This window comes from Dipodomys merriami, unplaced genomic scaffold, assembly GCF_024711535.1.
Source record: "Dipodomys merriami isolate MVZ:Mamm:240054 unplaced genomic scaffold, mDipMer1.0.p SCAF_6, whole genome shotgun sequence".
In the NCBI taxonomy this organism is placed as follows: Eukaryota; Metazoa; Chordata; class Mammalia; order Rodentia; family Heteromyidae; genus Dipodomys; species Dipodomys merriami.
In genome coordinates this window covers 49,171,094-49,188,782 of record NW_027206179.1, presented here as the reverse complement: position 1 = coordinate 49,188,782, position 17,689 = coordinate 49,171,094, and the positions used below count along the sequence as shown (strand labels likewise).

The following is a 17,689-nucleotide window of genomic DNA, read 5'->3' as shown; positions in this document are numbered from 1 at the left end:
ATATTCATTCACCTTAGCCTACATATAGATTAGCTCCGATGCCCCTCAATGGACAAACAGAACAAGAAAAATGGTGTATTCTATAAACAATAAAATTTTATTCACCCATTAGAAGGAATGATATTGTATCATTTATAAAAAATGGAAGGACATGAAAAAACTAATTTTAAGTGAAGTAAGTCAAGCCCAGAGAAACAGACAATGTCTGCTTTTTCTCACACATGGAACCTAGAACTCATCTATAAATATATAAATATGCACTGTATGGTGGCTTCCAAGTGTACAAAAGTGCACTGACTAAAACATGGTAAATTCACGGGAAAACTCAAATGATGCAATTCCTTAGAAAGGCTAACTTACAGTCCAAAAAAATAAATAAACACAAGTAATGAGGTACTGAAAGTAGAAGGTAGGATAGAGGGAAAGGGGGAGTAGATGAATGAAGTGAGGAATAAAGGAAAAATAATTATAAAAGTCAATGCATATCCTACAAAATTAAGAATACTGGGAGAAGGGGCAGCATAGAGCAGCATGGAAGAGAAGGATGGAAGAGGTAACACTGATCAAGATCATTGTATTCAGACAGATATTACTTTATGAAAAGGCAACTCCTTTGTACAACCACTTAAAAATAAAAATAAAATTATTTTTAAAAAGCCAGTCAGACATGAAGCAAAAATAAAATAAGAGATTTAAAACCATTTAAAAAGATATATTCAACTAATACTAACAGTACTTATAAATACCTTTTTGTTGCTTCAATTTTCCAAAGAATAGTTTGCTCCATACAGAAAATTTGAAAAACATAAAGGAAAGAAAAGTGCCTCAAAATGGCTATTGCTGGTGTGTGATTTTTATATGTTTTTGTACTTCAAACATACATTTTAGCTAATGGGTTCATCATGTCATTTTCATACAAACGTATAATGTACTGCAATCATATTCACACCATCACCCTCTTCTTCCCCCTCTCAGTTTGAGATTTGATGGCTGACTCAGATAGCTACCATGCCAAATGCACCCTGAGCAATCCCCAGTGGCCCAAGCCCCTGGGAACACTTGATCCCAGATTTGAAGCTATAAAACTTAGAGCCAAAGAAATCATTCATCTTTATGAAAAAAAAAATTTCTGAGTGTGAATTTGATCTCAGTAACTGAGAGGCAATGTCAGGAGGATTTTGAATGGGAAGCCAGTAAGAGACACAGAGTAAGAGAAATAAGTAAGTAAATTTACAAAAACATACCTATTGCTCTAAAGGTTTCCTTCATCACCAAAAAATGTTTCACCAATATAGTCTAATATCCATAATGAAGTCTCAAACAGTGTGATGCATCATTGCCTGAGAATATTCACGGAGCATTTCTTTGCTAATTATTCTCTTTCATTTGAGTATGTGAATTGTTTTCTTGCTATCATAAAAATTTTAACTTCCTGTATATGGTTTCAGGCCTACGTTTGCATCCAAAAACATCAGTGGAAAGTTCATCCAGATGGTATTTTACAGTCCAGCCAAAATGTACTACTGAAATAATTATGATCTGGTAGGATCCTACTCTGGTAGGATCAAAATAAACCACAACTAAATAGACTATTTCCTTCCACAAGGTATGGAAACATCTCATGTAGGAAATAGTTGACGTATTAGAATCATAAACCACACGTGCATTTAAGACAAAAATGAAAAAGGCGTTTAAAAAAATGGGAGGGGATAGCAAAGTGACTCATATCTTTTATCCCAGCTACTCAGTAGGCAGTGATTGGGAGACTCACAGTTTAAAATAAGTGCAGATAATAAGTTAGGAAAACTTTACCACATAAGCTCCAGTAGGAAAACTGTGATTCAAGGCTAGCCAAGGCAAAAGTGAGAGACCTTATCTGAAAAATAATCTAAAAGCTAAAAATGTGAAAGACTGGGCTCAAGTGGTAGAGAACTTTCTAGCTAGAATAAAATTCTGAGTTCAAAGCCCAGTATCAACAAAATTGTTTAAGACACTTGTCCTACTGCTATTCCTATTGCATTAACGAATCACTCTCAATGCCTTCTACCTAAAAGCTACTTGAATACTATGCTTATTGTAATATTTTAATTTCTAAATTACCAATATTACCTTTGACTTTAATTATAAAAGATAAGGATTTATCTTAAAAATACTGCAACTTGTCTGTCATGTTCTGAGCATAATTAAAAGTAAATATAATTAAACCAAAAGATGCCATTCTATATAGTGAAAATGAGTCTGTTCTAGGAAGTGATCATGGTAAAGCCCCTAAAGAGATGAGCTGACATCCAAAGATCATAATCATGCTTCAGTCTACCTTGATGACATTGAGTGGATATTTTATGTTCTATTCACAAAATCAGTCTACCAGTTGCTGAAAATTACATGTTGATAAAACTGAATCGTCCTCTAAAGTTAGGAATGAGAGAAGTATATCTGCTTTCACTACTCTTAATTAACTATGTACTAGAAGTCCCATTTAGTGTAGCAGTAGTAGTAGTAACAGTAATGATTATCTAAATAAATTTAGTGATGTGACAAAATATAAGCCCAACATGTGGCATTTTTATTTGTAAAGAGTGCCAAAAATTGGAAAGCAAAATTTGCAATAATTTAAATATTTTTACATAATATTTTCAACAACAAAAGCTAAGAACATCTTTAATCAAAGAAAAGACATGAAAATAAGGGAACTTAAATATAGACGCAACACCCTCTGTTCATGGATCCTAAATTCAGTTTTATTAAGAAAGACCCTAAGGAATACAGAATCCAAAAAATAATCTGTAGCTTCAATATAACTACCATCAAAATCTCAGCAAGATTGTACAGAAATTAAAAAGATTCACTTTCTCATTGATTTTAATGAGAAAGTGAAATATTGGTTGGATCACAGACATGAGTGAAGCTATTAAAGAGATCAAAACAGGAATGGGCTAGGGAACCAGATCTTCCAGGTATGAAAGAGAGTATTAGCACATGTCAACATTTCCACATGATGCCATTCTCTTAGTAGATAATATCTTTACACAGGATGAGCTCACTATCTTAGCTCATCTGTTTGCAGAATAATTTGGAATACCATTTCTGTGACAAAAATCAAACACATTTTATTTCCACCTACTGAGTTAAAGTATGAAAAGTTGGCCTTTCTTTTTCCAAATGAAGGTTATGAAAAGTATCCATAACCTTAAGGAATCTACCACAGAATAGCCTGATATTGATAACAAATAATAAAAATATAAAAGCAAATCTAAAATTTCTACACTATGCAAAAAAATGACACATCACAATGCCAACATAGGTAGCAAAATAGACCTACTATTACCATGGTAATTGCTTCAAACAAATTTTCCTAGATTCCTTAAGTCATGATAAGACTCATACACTACTCTCCACCATGAACTTTCACTGAACTCACAAAATGATATATTACGCTTCCTGGCAGATAGCCTATACCAAATTCATCATGAACTATTATGGAATGTATATATTCTGCCTTCCACTCACATTTACTCTATTCAAAAAACCACATTTTCAACAATGACACAAAATGTTTAGGCTGTATATATATACAAAAATTTAAATATGAGGGACCAGTAAGAAGCTAGTTATTAAAATGATTCTGATATTTACTACATATTTTTAAGCAGGAAACCTGCAAAAATAAAATTATGTAACAATGCCTAATAAAAACAGGTGTGCATAAACACAAGTTAATTCTCTCAGTGACAAGTATGAATATTTTGAGTAGGCAAATGTATATCTTGTCCCTTAAGTCAGGAACCATAAGTTAACTGCTTCAGTTTCTCTATGGTGTTATAACTACTCGTACTTGTTCAGGTCTTGAGATTTGTAAAGCGTGCGTGCGTGCCTGCGTGCGTGTGTGCAGTGTGTGTGTGTGTGCACGCGCGTGCATCCGTGCCAACAGTAAAGAAATAGTCTGAATGGAAAATAATGTTTTAAGAAAACAGAAAAGTCAGCAAAGTATAAAACAAGGGTAAGTAGAGTTGATGCCAGGAGGATAATTATAATCAAAATTATGATCCTGTATATTACTATTTAAATGCATTCCAACAAATCCCTTGCATTTTGCAAATGACTCAAGCATCTCTAATATCACTGATCAAAAGAAACACTAACCTGTCATTGTAGCATGAATTACTCATTTGAAGAACATTTAGAAACCAAGCTGATCTCTAATGCAATAAAAACCTGTTATTCACAGATGATTTTATACACTGGGCCAAAAAATGAAAGTAAAAACGTACTGCCCAAAGGTATATACCCAGACAAATAAAGATAAGCGAGAGATTCTCTTCAAGATTTACTTATTTATATTCATAAACCTTGAATGAACACTACTATGTGCCCAAAAACCTCCCTAAAGTTCTGGCAGCTGGTTTTAGCATACATTAAAAACAGCTTATATTAGGAGTTTAGAATTCCCAACTATATTTTACAAAAAAGCATGATAAAAGTACAGAAATGTTGTTTAAGTTTCTACTATGGCCTATTATTATTATCCTTATTTGTTTTTAATTTGCCTCTGTGATTATTTTTAGGATTAATTATCCTATGTTGCAGATGACTGTAAGCTAGTTTTGATGATAAACATTAATATTTTCACAATATTAAGAAAAAGAGGGGCTGGGATGTAGCTCAGTGGCAAAGCACTTGCCTCGCAAGTTCACTGTCCTAGGTTCAATAACCAGTACCAAAAAAAAAGAAAGAGAAAAATTGTGAAACCTAAAAATCAAATAGTCATTTTAGCCAATTAGAAATTGATCTGAAATAATACAAGAAATTCAAGACATCATACTCTTCAGTAATTATTTACCTACACTTACTGATTATCAACCACCATTCAATTAGAAAAGCTTTCTTCCAATGGCCAGTTTCCTGCAATGAGACCATTGATTACATATATATACTATTTCTTGATATTTAAGATATCTCAACTGCTGATGCATTAGTTTGAAGTAGAAAGTCACAAAAGAGATGAGAGAGAGAGAGAGAGAGAGAGAGAGAGATAGATAGATAGATAGATAGATAGATAGATAGATAGATAGATAGATAGATAGATAGATAGATAGATAGATAGATAGATAGATAGATAGATGATAGATTGTTTAGGAAAGAAAAGCAAGAAATTACACGTATTTGTTCATTTGTGTAAATAGACATAGAAAGGAAAAAGCAACAGTGAAGATTATATAACTTCAGAGGATAGAGGAAACAGTAGAAAGATAAAGGAAAGAACTTAGAGTGAGAAGAAGAAAGGTACATTCTCTGGCAATATCTTTTTATAGAATTCTAACTGTGGACTCCATTATATTTCATATGCACAGATAGGAAAAAAATTATGATCATGGCGATCTTGATAGGGTACATTGTACACACGCATGGAAATATCAATGAAAACTCCTTATACAACTAATATATACAAAAAAATCCTATTTTAAAAAAAGGGATGGGAAGAAAGCCCAAAATGAAATAAATCTAAGCAAAAAGAATCTAACCTTTTTATTTTTAAAAAGAATAATGATATTACAGAAACAGGTTAGAATATAAAAATTTGGAAGGTAAGATAAACTGTAGTATTAGGTTCTATTTATGCTTTGTAAATTTTATGTATGCATGTGGGGGGATGTATAGAAAGAAGAGAAGACACAGAGTAGATATACATGCAGAAGGAGAAATGAGGTATAGTTATATGTGCTCATATGTCATGTATTTTTTTCCTGTATGAATACAGTCAACCATCTACATCCTCAAGTTATGCATTTGTAAATTCATCAAACAGCCTATAAAAAAATCTGAGAAAACTCTTTATATTGATGAAGTACATACTCTTTTTCTTGTCATTATTTCCCAAACAATAAAATGTAACAACTGCTTACGTTCTCAGATATTACAAATAAAGATGATTTAAAGTAAACCTGTAAATTTGCTAGTGGCTGGTCCTTTTATTCAAAAATCAACAGTAAATGTGATTATTTCTAAAAGAAGAAAGAAAAGTTATCAGGGAGATGTACACAAGTTGCAGGCAAACACTACACCATTTTATAGAGGTTTGAACACCCTCTAATTTTGATATCCAAAATCCCTCCACAGATCTTCACAGATATTAGGGGATAAATATACATGTATTTTATATATATACATGTGATTCTCTCTCTCTCTCTCTCTCTCTCTCTCTCTCTCTCTCTCTCTCTCTCTCTCTCTCTCTCTCTCTCTCTCTCTCTCTCTCTCTCTCTCTCTCTCTCTCTCTCTCTCTCTCTCTCTCTCTCTCTCTCTCTCTCTCTCTCTCTCTCTCTCTCTCTCTCTCACACTTACTTGGTCTGAAAGGAGCCAGGAGAGAAAGACACACTATTAGAAGAGGCAGCACTAAATCTTCAAGTTTAAATAAATACCACTCTCCACTAAAAAAAACCTTAGCTCTGTGGATTTATGATGGATTCTGGGGCTGGAGATAGGCCTGCAGGGATAACCTGGGACATCATGTGCATGATTGCAAAGACATACTTAAAGGATATCAGAAACAAAAGGGACCAAGAAATAAATATATTTGTATTAGTAAATTTGTGAGCACAGATATTAGGAGTGACTGCTTAGGGAGTACAGAGTTCTTTGGGGTTTGATAAAAACAACTATCAAATACAAGGTTAAATGCTACTTACTAGTACACTTTAAGTTTTTTTATTATATGAGCTTTCCTATAATAAACACACTTACCAAATATATAAAAAAAAAAAAGTAGCCAGTCACCAGTGGCTCATGCCTGTAATCCTAGCTACTCAGGAGGCTGAGCTCTGAGGATAGTGGTTCAAAGCCTGCCCAGGCAGGAAAGACAGTGAGACTCCTATCCAATAAACCAAAAGAAAACCAGAAGTGGTGCTGTAGCTCAAGTGGTAGAGCTCTCATCTTGAGCTGAAGAACAAACGGACAGCTCCCAGGCCCAGAGTTCAAGCCCCACGACTGACAAAAATAATTTTTTTAAAAAATTAATATATAGTGTTAAAGGGACTGGAAAAGAGCCTTTCTGGAGAACAGAGAAGACTGTGGCACTGCAGTTTGTGAACACTGTCTGCAACTCCAGCTCACCCATTATATGATGTACACACTAACCAAGAAACATGCTGAAAACTCTATTTTTACTATATAAATCTAACCTGAAAATACTAAAACAACACGTCTAAATTTACTGACTTTTTATGCTTTATAAGGTTAGTACAAAATCAAGTCAAAATCCTTCTAAATCTTTAATACACATTGTAAGAAATGCCAATTAAACTATGTTTCTGAGGTTGAACAATAGAAATAAATGAAAACAGTCATATGGTATGAGATCAGACTACTGCTTTCATTAGCATCTTTTTTTTAACTTTTTTATTGTTAAAGTGATGTACAGAGGGGTTACAGTTACATAAGTAAGGTAATAAGTACATTTCTTGTCAAACTTGTTGCCCCTTCCCTCATTTTTCAGTATGTCTTTAGAAGTGAAAAATGCTTAGTTTCACCTGAGTAACAACTTGCAATTTAAGACTGAAAAACACCTCAGCAAAGTTGTGGTGGTGGATGGGAGGTAACTAAGTAAACATGGATGTTCTATGTCAGCCTCTATTTGATGGTTCAATGAAGGATAAAGATCCGTTTGGCACATCTGAACAAACGGGGGGGAAAAATTTGTTGCTGCTCCTTCTCATTGGTTCATTATCTTCTTTATTGTGTTAATTTTGTTTATGTAAAAAGAAAACTCACAACAAAGCTTCATGGAGCATTTACAAAACGGGGGTGAATGATGAGAAAACACCAGCTGTTCCAGTCTTTAAAATTAGGCAATTTGTTTTTCAATCCCTCCAGGTAATTGTGCAATTATTTGCCTCCACAATTCTGAGTTATACTTTCAAGTGTCACAGTTGAAATCTGCCTTCCTTCTTTTATTCTTTTTGTTAGTTTAGAAAGAAATCCACCTTGCCACTTCATGCTAGCCTATAAATCTAATGTTTATGATGTTAGTAAACAGCTAAAAAAATACAAATCACTGAAAAATCCAACAAACTTTATAGATTACTCTTCACATAAATAACAATGGCAAGTTAATATGATATTTTTTAAAAAGAAAAGAAATCAATAACAAAACCTTTGAATCACATACTATATAAAACAGAGGGAGGCCAGAATCCAGTAGTTCATGCCTACAATTCTAGCCACTCAGAAATAACTTGTATTATACATTAAGTATTTTGATTTGTTTCAATACCCTATTATATGGGCTGGAGGCATGACCTAAGCAGTAAAGCTCCTATCAAGCCAGTATAAAGCTCTGAGTTCAAACTTGAATACCACCCAAAACTATGTTAGTATGTGTGTGTGCATATGTATGTGTGTATACTAATTGCTAAACAATTAAATAATCCTGAGTAGGTAAATGTTAGGTTTATCTTTATATGAATCACAGGAAATAAGAACATGAAAGTCATTTTTTTTATTTCAAAACTCTTATCTTGATCCAATCTGTGTTAAGAGTGTTGGGTAAAATCACATATTGATACTCATTTATACACTCCATGACATTTACTGAGCACCTGCTTTATTCATGCAGTGTGAAATGAAGAAAAGTAGCAGGATTCCTGGTAAGTTCTCAAAATGTACTGGAGGAATTTGTTCCAGATTAGTTTCAATTTAATTATTACTTAAACCACTGATGATGTTTACTGTTCTAAGTATCTCTTTTAATGCTCACACATCTATATTGCACACATCAACCACATGGAGAAATAGTGATGCCTATCCTGGATGAAATGGATAAAATGTCAGATTATCGGGTTCCATGTTACTATAGAGGAATTGGAATGAAAGCATTAGTACAAAAAAAAAAAGACTAATTATTATCCTTTTAATTATCCAGTTAACCTTGTATATCACTTTCTCTTCAACTAAAATGTCAAAGGTCAGGCCCATGCTCAACTCGGCTCATCACAGTAACTTCATGTCACACAGCATTATTGGGGGGGGAGGGGGGTGAGAAGTGTAGGGGGGAGTCCGGTCGTGGGGCCTGAACTCTGGACCTGAGCACTATCCCTCAGCTCTTCAGCTCAAGGCTAGCACTCTACCACTTGAGCCACAGCGCCACTTCCGGCTTTTTTTTTCTGCTTATGTGGTACTAAGGAATCAAACCCAGGGAATCGAACTCAAGCATGCAAGGCAAGCGCTCTACCACTGAGCCACCTTCCCAGCCCACCATTATTTATTGTAAGGGAAAACTTGAGAGAACAAATGACTATGAGGTGAAATCTACCTACTAATCTAAGAGATGCACTGTTGCTAAAAATGACTCACATTAAGATCATGACTTGGAGACCTGACCCATACTATCCATTAGTACATTTTTCTTCTCTAGAGTTGATACTAAAACAATTTTCATAAATTCCTAGAACAGTTTAGAAATTGGCTATCTTCCCAAGCTCTTTTATTAACTGCTAAAATAACTACTAACTCAAGAACAAGGAATAGTCCAGTCACTGCTTTTCACATTAAAAAAAATGGTAAACCAAAAAGAATACGCAAAGAATTGCACAAACTGTGCAAAAAAAGGAAAGACAATGAAAGTAGCTTTCTAATTTAACATACGACCAAAGCAAAAGTACTGCACTCTTCAAAATTTTTATTTAATCAGTGCCTCAAATTATGTATTTCTGAATGATGACTGATCCCTATGGATGTCTATAAAAATTTACCCCAGAAATCATATATTTATTAAAATATCACACTTTACATATTTCTGTTTTCTTCTTTTTTAATTTTTAAATGTTTTTTATTAAGAAAATATTGTACAGAGGGGTTACAATTACATGAGCAAGGCAACGAGCATATTTCTTATCAAGCACCATTGCCTCCTCCTCCACTTTTCCCCTACCATCCCTTCCCTCTCATCTCCACAACTACACTACCCCTCCTACCCCTCCCCCCACCCCGCCTAAATTGCAAAGTTTGTTTTTCAGCATAGCCTCTTGTGCATCTCATTGTTGCAATGGGTCAACCTGTAGTATCCCTATTTAAACAATTTGTTTTTTCCCTTCTGCTCCCCAAATTATACATCAAATACATCAACTACATATACATATAACATCAGATACAGTGAAATCAGGGGTTACACCGTGGGAGGGGGGGGGGGAAGACATACAAAGCAACAAAAAAATCAAGTGGCACCTTATAAATATGCTAGAACCAATAGCAAGAAAGAAAAAACTCACTTGTGTCCTTATCTTGGGGTTCATTTCGCTTAACATCATCTTATCTGACCTTTTCTGCTTGTCCCAGACATATACTAGTTATTGCAAATAAGGGAAACCATGGGACCTATGTTGCTTTGGGCCTGGCTTACTTCACTTAATATAATTTTTTCCTACATATTTCTTTTAAAACAGGATAAGACAATTAAAACAGGTATTATAAACTTAATAAATATGATGTTATTCTCCTATATCTACTCAATGCAATAAACCACTTATTAGGTCAAATTCTGAGTTGTTCTTAAGGCAATACAACCCTACAGAGCTAAAGAGAGAAATAGCTTAATTGACCTTCTGACTTGTTTTGTTTGTAATAGCCCTAGGGCTTGAGCTCAGGGACTAGGTGCTGTCCCTCAGCTTTATGGAACCCGGTTATTTTAGACTTTTTTTTTTGGGGGGGGGAGGGGGTTCCAGTCGTGGGGCCTGCACTCTGGGCCTGGGCGCTGTCCCTCAGCTCTTCAGCTCAAGGCTAACGCTCTACCACTTGAGCCACAGTGCCACTTCCGGATTTTTATTTCTTTTTGCTTATCTGGTGCTGAGGAATCAAACCCAGAGCCTCAGGCATGCAAGGCAAGCGCTCTACCACTGAGCCACCTTCCCAGCCCGCCTTCCCCGCCCCCTCACCCCCCCCCCGTATTTTAGACTTTTTTAATAAAACCAAACAATATAATTTTAAGTGCAAGAAAAAAAACTACCTGGTTTTATTGGTGTATCAGAATTGCTGATAAAAAAAAGTATTTGTAATTCTGGAATATTTATTTTCCAAATAATTTCCAGTTACCACACCCCAGATCAGGATTCATAATTACAGTGGTTTTCTTAGTAATTTATCAATCTTGGTAATATTTAGCAATCTCTTGGGAAAAGAAAACGACTTATTGATAGTGTTTTCCATTCTTTAAAATGAAATGTCCCAAGTTAACCAATAGCAAGCAAGCAAGGGATATCACTGAACAAGAGAGACTAACCACTAAAAATAATATGCTAAGTAGACTAATTTGTTTTTGACACATATTACAATTATATGTTCAGAAAGAGACTAAAGAAAAATGGTAATGTACTAAACTGCAATCTTATTCTATTTGCCCCAAAATTACCCACACCCCTTCCAGATATAAAAGTCAATAAAACTTGCCTTTTTGCTCAAATTATTTAAACTTTCTATCACTGGTGATTAAAAGAGGTTTGAAAATTATTGCCATGGACTTTCTGAATTTAATCATTATGTTGGATACACTGTGGCTTTCAGGCAGTGCTAGTGAATTTGTACTATGTAAGTTATATTCCATTCTTACCACTCAATGTCACTCTTCCCAAGTCTTCTCACATGTTTATACAAAAAAAGTATAACCACACAGTTTATTTTCAGATAAATGGAATCCAATTATTTAATGTACAATAGATCAAGCTTTTGAAATGTGTATTTGACATTATACAAATAATATAAATTATTCCTCAGAACTATTGTGATAATACAGTTAAGAGTTTCCATCTGACAAATGTTCTTAACAAATGTTTAAAAAATATCTCTTTGTACCCTAAGATAAGCCTTAGGCTAAAATAGTAATGGATGGACTGCTAATTCTTCATTTTACAGAGTATCTACCATTTGAATTGATTATTCTCCAGCCTTAACTTTGGTGTCAGTCAATTTTGGGTTATTTCCAGATCAAGAGTCTTGTAACTTTTGTTTAACCAAGGAGCCCCTGACAGCAAGGATCACTGTCCTCCTTGTTATCTTCCTTTTCAGTGCAGTCTGATTTTCCTCCATCAACACTGTCCATGCTGAGCTAAGCTCTAGGCTTTTGGTAGACACACCTCACAATTAATCATATCTGGTTTAACCATGCCTTCTCTGGCCTACTACCCTTTTCCAAATGGAGTAACTTCACTTTTATTATTTAAACAGTAAGAGGGCTTAAAATTAAGTTGGTTTCACTTGGTTCTTTTTCCTAAGAAATGGGGGGAGGGGTGTTCAAATAATAGAAGCCAAACATTACCCTGAAACAGTGTTTGCTTATATTTTTCCACCCCCTAAGACAGCTTTCCCATATCTCACCAACATTCCAGTTGTTTTTCTCCTTATTCACAACCCATATGCTATTACAAATCATCCTCATCACCACCCACTCTTATCTATGATGTGGCCTCGTACTTCACTAGCCAAATCAGCTCATTCAACTTTCCTCTTTGTCAAGGAAACAAACTTGCTTCTATCTCTATGCTACATCCTTGGCCACATAAACAAAAATACTTTCTTACTCTTAAGGTTTTTAACCCAAATCAACAGCTTATTCCAAGCACCTATTTCCCTCTTTTTTTCAGTCCCTTTCTCCTCTGCCATTGCTGTCCCACTAGTCTTGTCAACTAGTCCCATGCTCTTACTCAAACCTCTCTGGGTCAACTGCCTCCTGTAGGCTACCAAATTACTTCCTTCCTTTCTATCACACCAAACTACCGACCAGTGTTGTATACCTTCACTGCCTCTCTCCTCACTACACACTCAGTTCATAAGCCTTCATGGATTTCTTTCCAATTATCCCTCTCCCAAATTGGCTCTTATAAATTATCACCAGGGACCTCCTAGTCTACAAGTCTTTTCTTAGTGCCCATTTTCCCATCTATCGAAGCAAGACACTAGCATGTTCTTCCATAAAATCCTCCTATTCCTGCATTACTCCATGTATATATCAATGGATGTAGACATGCCTGCAACAGAAGCTGGTCACTGTCCTTTTGGTCACTCTCCTTTTCTGGGTCTATCCCTTTTTAGCCACTTTTCATTATTATGTTTATTTTTGTAAAGGTATGGTTGAAAGTTACTTTCTAGCAAGTCTTAATTTTATGTATTTCAGGAGTATAGTCCCTGCTGTTCTTTATAGAAAAGTATTCCTGATAAAATTGAACTTTCACATTGATAAACATATAAATATGAATACAGATTTATATGCATACATAAACATAAAATGTTTCCTGGAAATGGAGAGTTAGAAAGTACAAAAAAAACCTCATATGACAAACATATCTCTATTAAAGAACAGCCTATGCTACTTATTCTAAGTTACTAAAGGTAGGGAACCAACTTCAGTATAAAAGAAACTGGGGCATAATTAGGATACAATTGAAAGGGATGTATCAGAAATGAGGTTGACATGTAAATAACTAAAGAATTCACCCATTGTATTCACTGTACTGTAGATGCTTTAACCTAGGGCATGACTGATGCTGAATATACAGTAGTATTCCATTTACTCTCCACAGCCACTGTCTGAGTATGCTCCACCTCATTTTTCAGGACTCAAAGAAAATAGCAAAAATGATAACAACAGGTAGCAAAAATGATAACTTCTGGCAGAGATATTATAGACTGCTTTCAATTTTTTAATTTATATTTTCTACAATATATACTAGTACTGAACGTGAGCCTTAAGGGAAAAAAAATCAAGTTTTCAACTTAATGGCTTCGGAAGCAGAACTGATTGAGTGCCATTTCCTATTCAAGGAAGGAATCAAACAATTTTCAGAAATGGAAAGTAATCTTCAGGTCCTGTGTTCAGTTTTCAAATTAAAAAAAAAAAAAAAAAAAAACCTCAGGGGCTGGGAAGGTAGCTCAATGGTAGAGTGCTTGCCTTGCATACATGAGGCCCTGGGTTCCATTCCTCAGCACCACATAATCAGAAAAAGCTATGAGTGGCGCTCTGGCTCAATTGGTAGAACTCTAGCTTTGAGCTGAAGAGCTGAGGGACAGTGACCAGGTCCAGAGTTCAGGCCCCACAACCGACAAAAAGAAGAAAAAAAAATCAGTTTACTCAAAGCAAAACTTCTAAGGCAGACACAAAAATCTAATGTTAGATGATAGTTTTCATATATATCGTAATGTAAAAATTCTCCTTTGCTAACCCTCAGGGTTTCCTGTATTTCTTCATTGACAGTATGCAGCATTGTCACACTGGCACATGCTTAATAAACATTCTTTGGCAATGATCACAAACTGAACACTTAAATTACTCATAGATTTATCCAGATGTTTCCCAAACTTTAAGTTCTGTAAATAGAAGTGATTATTAAATGAGTGCCAATTTACTACAAGAATATAAAATGAATTCGTGTGCAATTCCAAGTCACACTTAAAAGCTTCGCAAACAGCATATTATTAGCTCTGCTGATTTGTTACTTTTTTTTTCTAATTTAAATGTGGTCCATGTTATCAGGCCATCTGCACTGTAACAAAATGACTTGTAAACAAGGCAACAATGGTGTTCAATGCTAGGAACAACAGCAGATTTTGTTTTTGCTAAGAAAATATTACTCTTAAAGGATATTTCCTGCCAATGATGAACACTTGGATAATAGAACATAGGCATGGAAGATGGCCCTTCAATCACCTGCACATACCAGGACTCAAACACCAACTCTCTTCAGGTAAAAATTAGTTCACAGCATGTATATTGCTTTTATGTTTCTGTAATGGGCAATTATCCAGGTCAGACTTAAATCATTCATTATAACAACTCCATAATCCATCAATTATCCATATACAATAAATTATTTATTTCTCCATCAATGGATATTTGGGTTGTTTTGAGCAGCCTGACATCTCATACTGTCCTGTAAGGAACTCCCTTCATATACAGATCTTTGTATTTCCAATCTATTCTTATAAAATTCACTTAAAATACTGAGATTATTATATCAGCAGGAAATACATGTTTTTACTTTGATAAGCAACCACTAAGTTATACTCCAAAATTGTTACCCTCCAAAATTGTTACACTGATAGGCATTACTGTACTCTTACCAAACATGTTCTGTCAATAATCTTTTTTAGTTTCTCTATTTTCACAGATGAAAAATGTTTTCTGTACCTATTTTAATTTACATATTGAAACCAAACATTCATTTGTAATTTTTCATGGGTGAATTGTCTATTTGTATGAAGGAAATACTTTCCTATCAGGTGGTTCATCTTTTTCTTAATGATTTGTACCTGGTTCTTTTCACACTGATAACATTGTAATATTTTCTTCCAGCTCTTGCTTATTTTGATACTGTTTAATCTCCCATATACACACCCTTCACTACTCCACACAAGATTTTACTAGCAAATGCACTTATTTTTATAATTACACCTGCAACACCAGTACCCCCTTCAATAGGGCCACCTCAAAACGATCATCGAACTCAGACACTTATTAAGCCAAGCAAGGAAACTTGAGGTATCATCTCCAGAGGTCTATTAGAGTAATCTAACATTAAAATTTCAATTACAACTAATTTAAAGTTTCTCCCTTTCCTAGTATGGATCTCACTAAGAATAGGAGATGTAGAGTGAACACAACTGCAGATCTTCACTATTTCCCCACCTTGTTCACCAGTTCTACTATCCTGACTCATCAGGTTTTCTCAGGCACTATCAATAATAACTGGAATGGGCAGAAAACGCCTAGAATCCTATATCACTGTTAGTCCCTGGCACCACTGTCCAATGGATGTGGCTGTCACCAAGTGTTGACGATGCTACTTCTATGGGTTGCTCAGAATATTCTTTCCTTGAGAATTAGAAGTCTACTCTACATAACCTCTCCATCTTGGGGGTCACTGAATTATGTAGGTGGTCCCCTAGAAGGAATGTGACAACTCAAAACTACATAAGGACAATATTTGAGTCCAGCCTGATCCTACAATATGTCTATTCCTTTATCTGTGATCTTCCAACAAAGCAGTTCACAAGCTTCTTGCCTAACAGCCTATCATCTGTAAACAGAAACAACTGGAATGTGTCCCCAAACTAGAAGAAAAGCACACGCCACCTCGGAGTTTCAACTTACTTGGCTCCAATCCAACAGGTCGGAAATAATGTTATAATGGTATCACTTCTGTCTCCATAAAAAGTTTTTCCAATAATTTTTCTTAAGTATGTATGAACCTGTGTTACATAACCTTAAAGTAGATGCAAACCTATAGTTGTATTGTTCTGGTACCTGCTAACCTTAACCACACTGTACCACTGCCCAGACCTCTACACATTATGATTTTTCTGTTACTTTAGTTTGATTAAGCCTTAGTTTAACTGTTATAATACTATTTGGGGGAGATATTTTTCAAAATCAAAATAAGCTTAATATTTTAGCATAGTGCTTCATTTTTGATTAATGTAATTTGTTTCCTTCTTTATGATTTCATATTTTCTGCAATAATGCATCACTTTTAAAAAATTTAACAAACTACTATATTTTAAATACCTTTATCACATTGCCCATTATTCACATTCTTACTTTGGATTTTGTTATTAATCTTAAGTAAGCACTGTACAAAAGTAATTATTTAAAACTTTCTATTCATTTTACTTTGGTGTGCATTAAATGGTATTTGAATGCTTTTGTGATCATATATCACAAGAAAAGCATTCCTTTCACAGTACTGTTAATGTGAAATGTATTTATAAGTCACAGACTTTTTTACATTTAAATAAACCAGACAAAGCAATAAGACAGTGAGAGATCTTTGTATATTAAAGATGCTTCATTAAGCACTACTTTATCTTTTTAAGTTGTATCTTTGATTTCAATAATTTTAAATTTGAGCATCTGAATAAATGAATGATACTTGGAATGTCACTTGATTACTAAACAAGTTGATCTTAGAATTTCTAATCACTTTATTTTGATTATTCAAACAACCTTTGTGTCCTAAGAAAATTCTCAAAAATGATGGAGGAGATGTATAAAGATCATGAGCTATAAAATCTAAATAACAAGAAAATAAAATGAGTCACTAGCTCCTGACTGGCTATCCTCTAAAAAGTAACCAAGTAGCTGGGCGCTAGTGGCTCACACCTGTAATCCTAGCTACTCAGGAGGCTGAGATCTAAGGATCACAGTTCAAAGCCAGCCTGGGCAAGAAAGTCTGTGAGACTCATCTCCAATTAACCACCAGAAAAACAGAAGTGGTGCTGTGGCTTAGTGGTAGAGTGCTCACCTTGAGTTGAAGAGCTCAGGGACAGCTACTCAGCCCAGAGTTCAAGCCTCAAGACCAAATTAAAAAAAAAAAAAAAGAGTATGTGCAATATGTCCATGACCCAGAACTCTACAGAATCATACTGATGTTCCTCAAATACACTGTAGTAGATGCTATAATAATACATAGTAGCATGATCTACATTAAATATAAATACCTAGCCTACTATCTCCAGAGACCAACCAACAACTCTCATGATTTCAAGTAAACATCAACAATCTCATGTAAGCAACTCTCATTATCTGGCTTCCTAGATAAATAATACTAGAGGAAGAGATTATAAAAACCTTAATATTTCAAGTTATGAATTATTTTAAATGATATTTGAATTTTTTTAATCAGCATGTATTACCTTAGACAGTATGTCTGCTATA

At 34.7% G+C, this 17,689-nt stretch overlaps 1 protein-coding gene across 1 annotated transcript in view; it reads right to left on the bottom strand.

Moving 5' to 3' along the window:
• Positions 1–17,689, bottom strand: part of Diaph3 (diaphanous related formin 3) — a 450,161-nt gene that overhangs the window by 354,997 nt on the left and 77,475 nt on the right. The gene's annotated exons all lie outside the window — the stretch shown is intronic.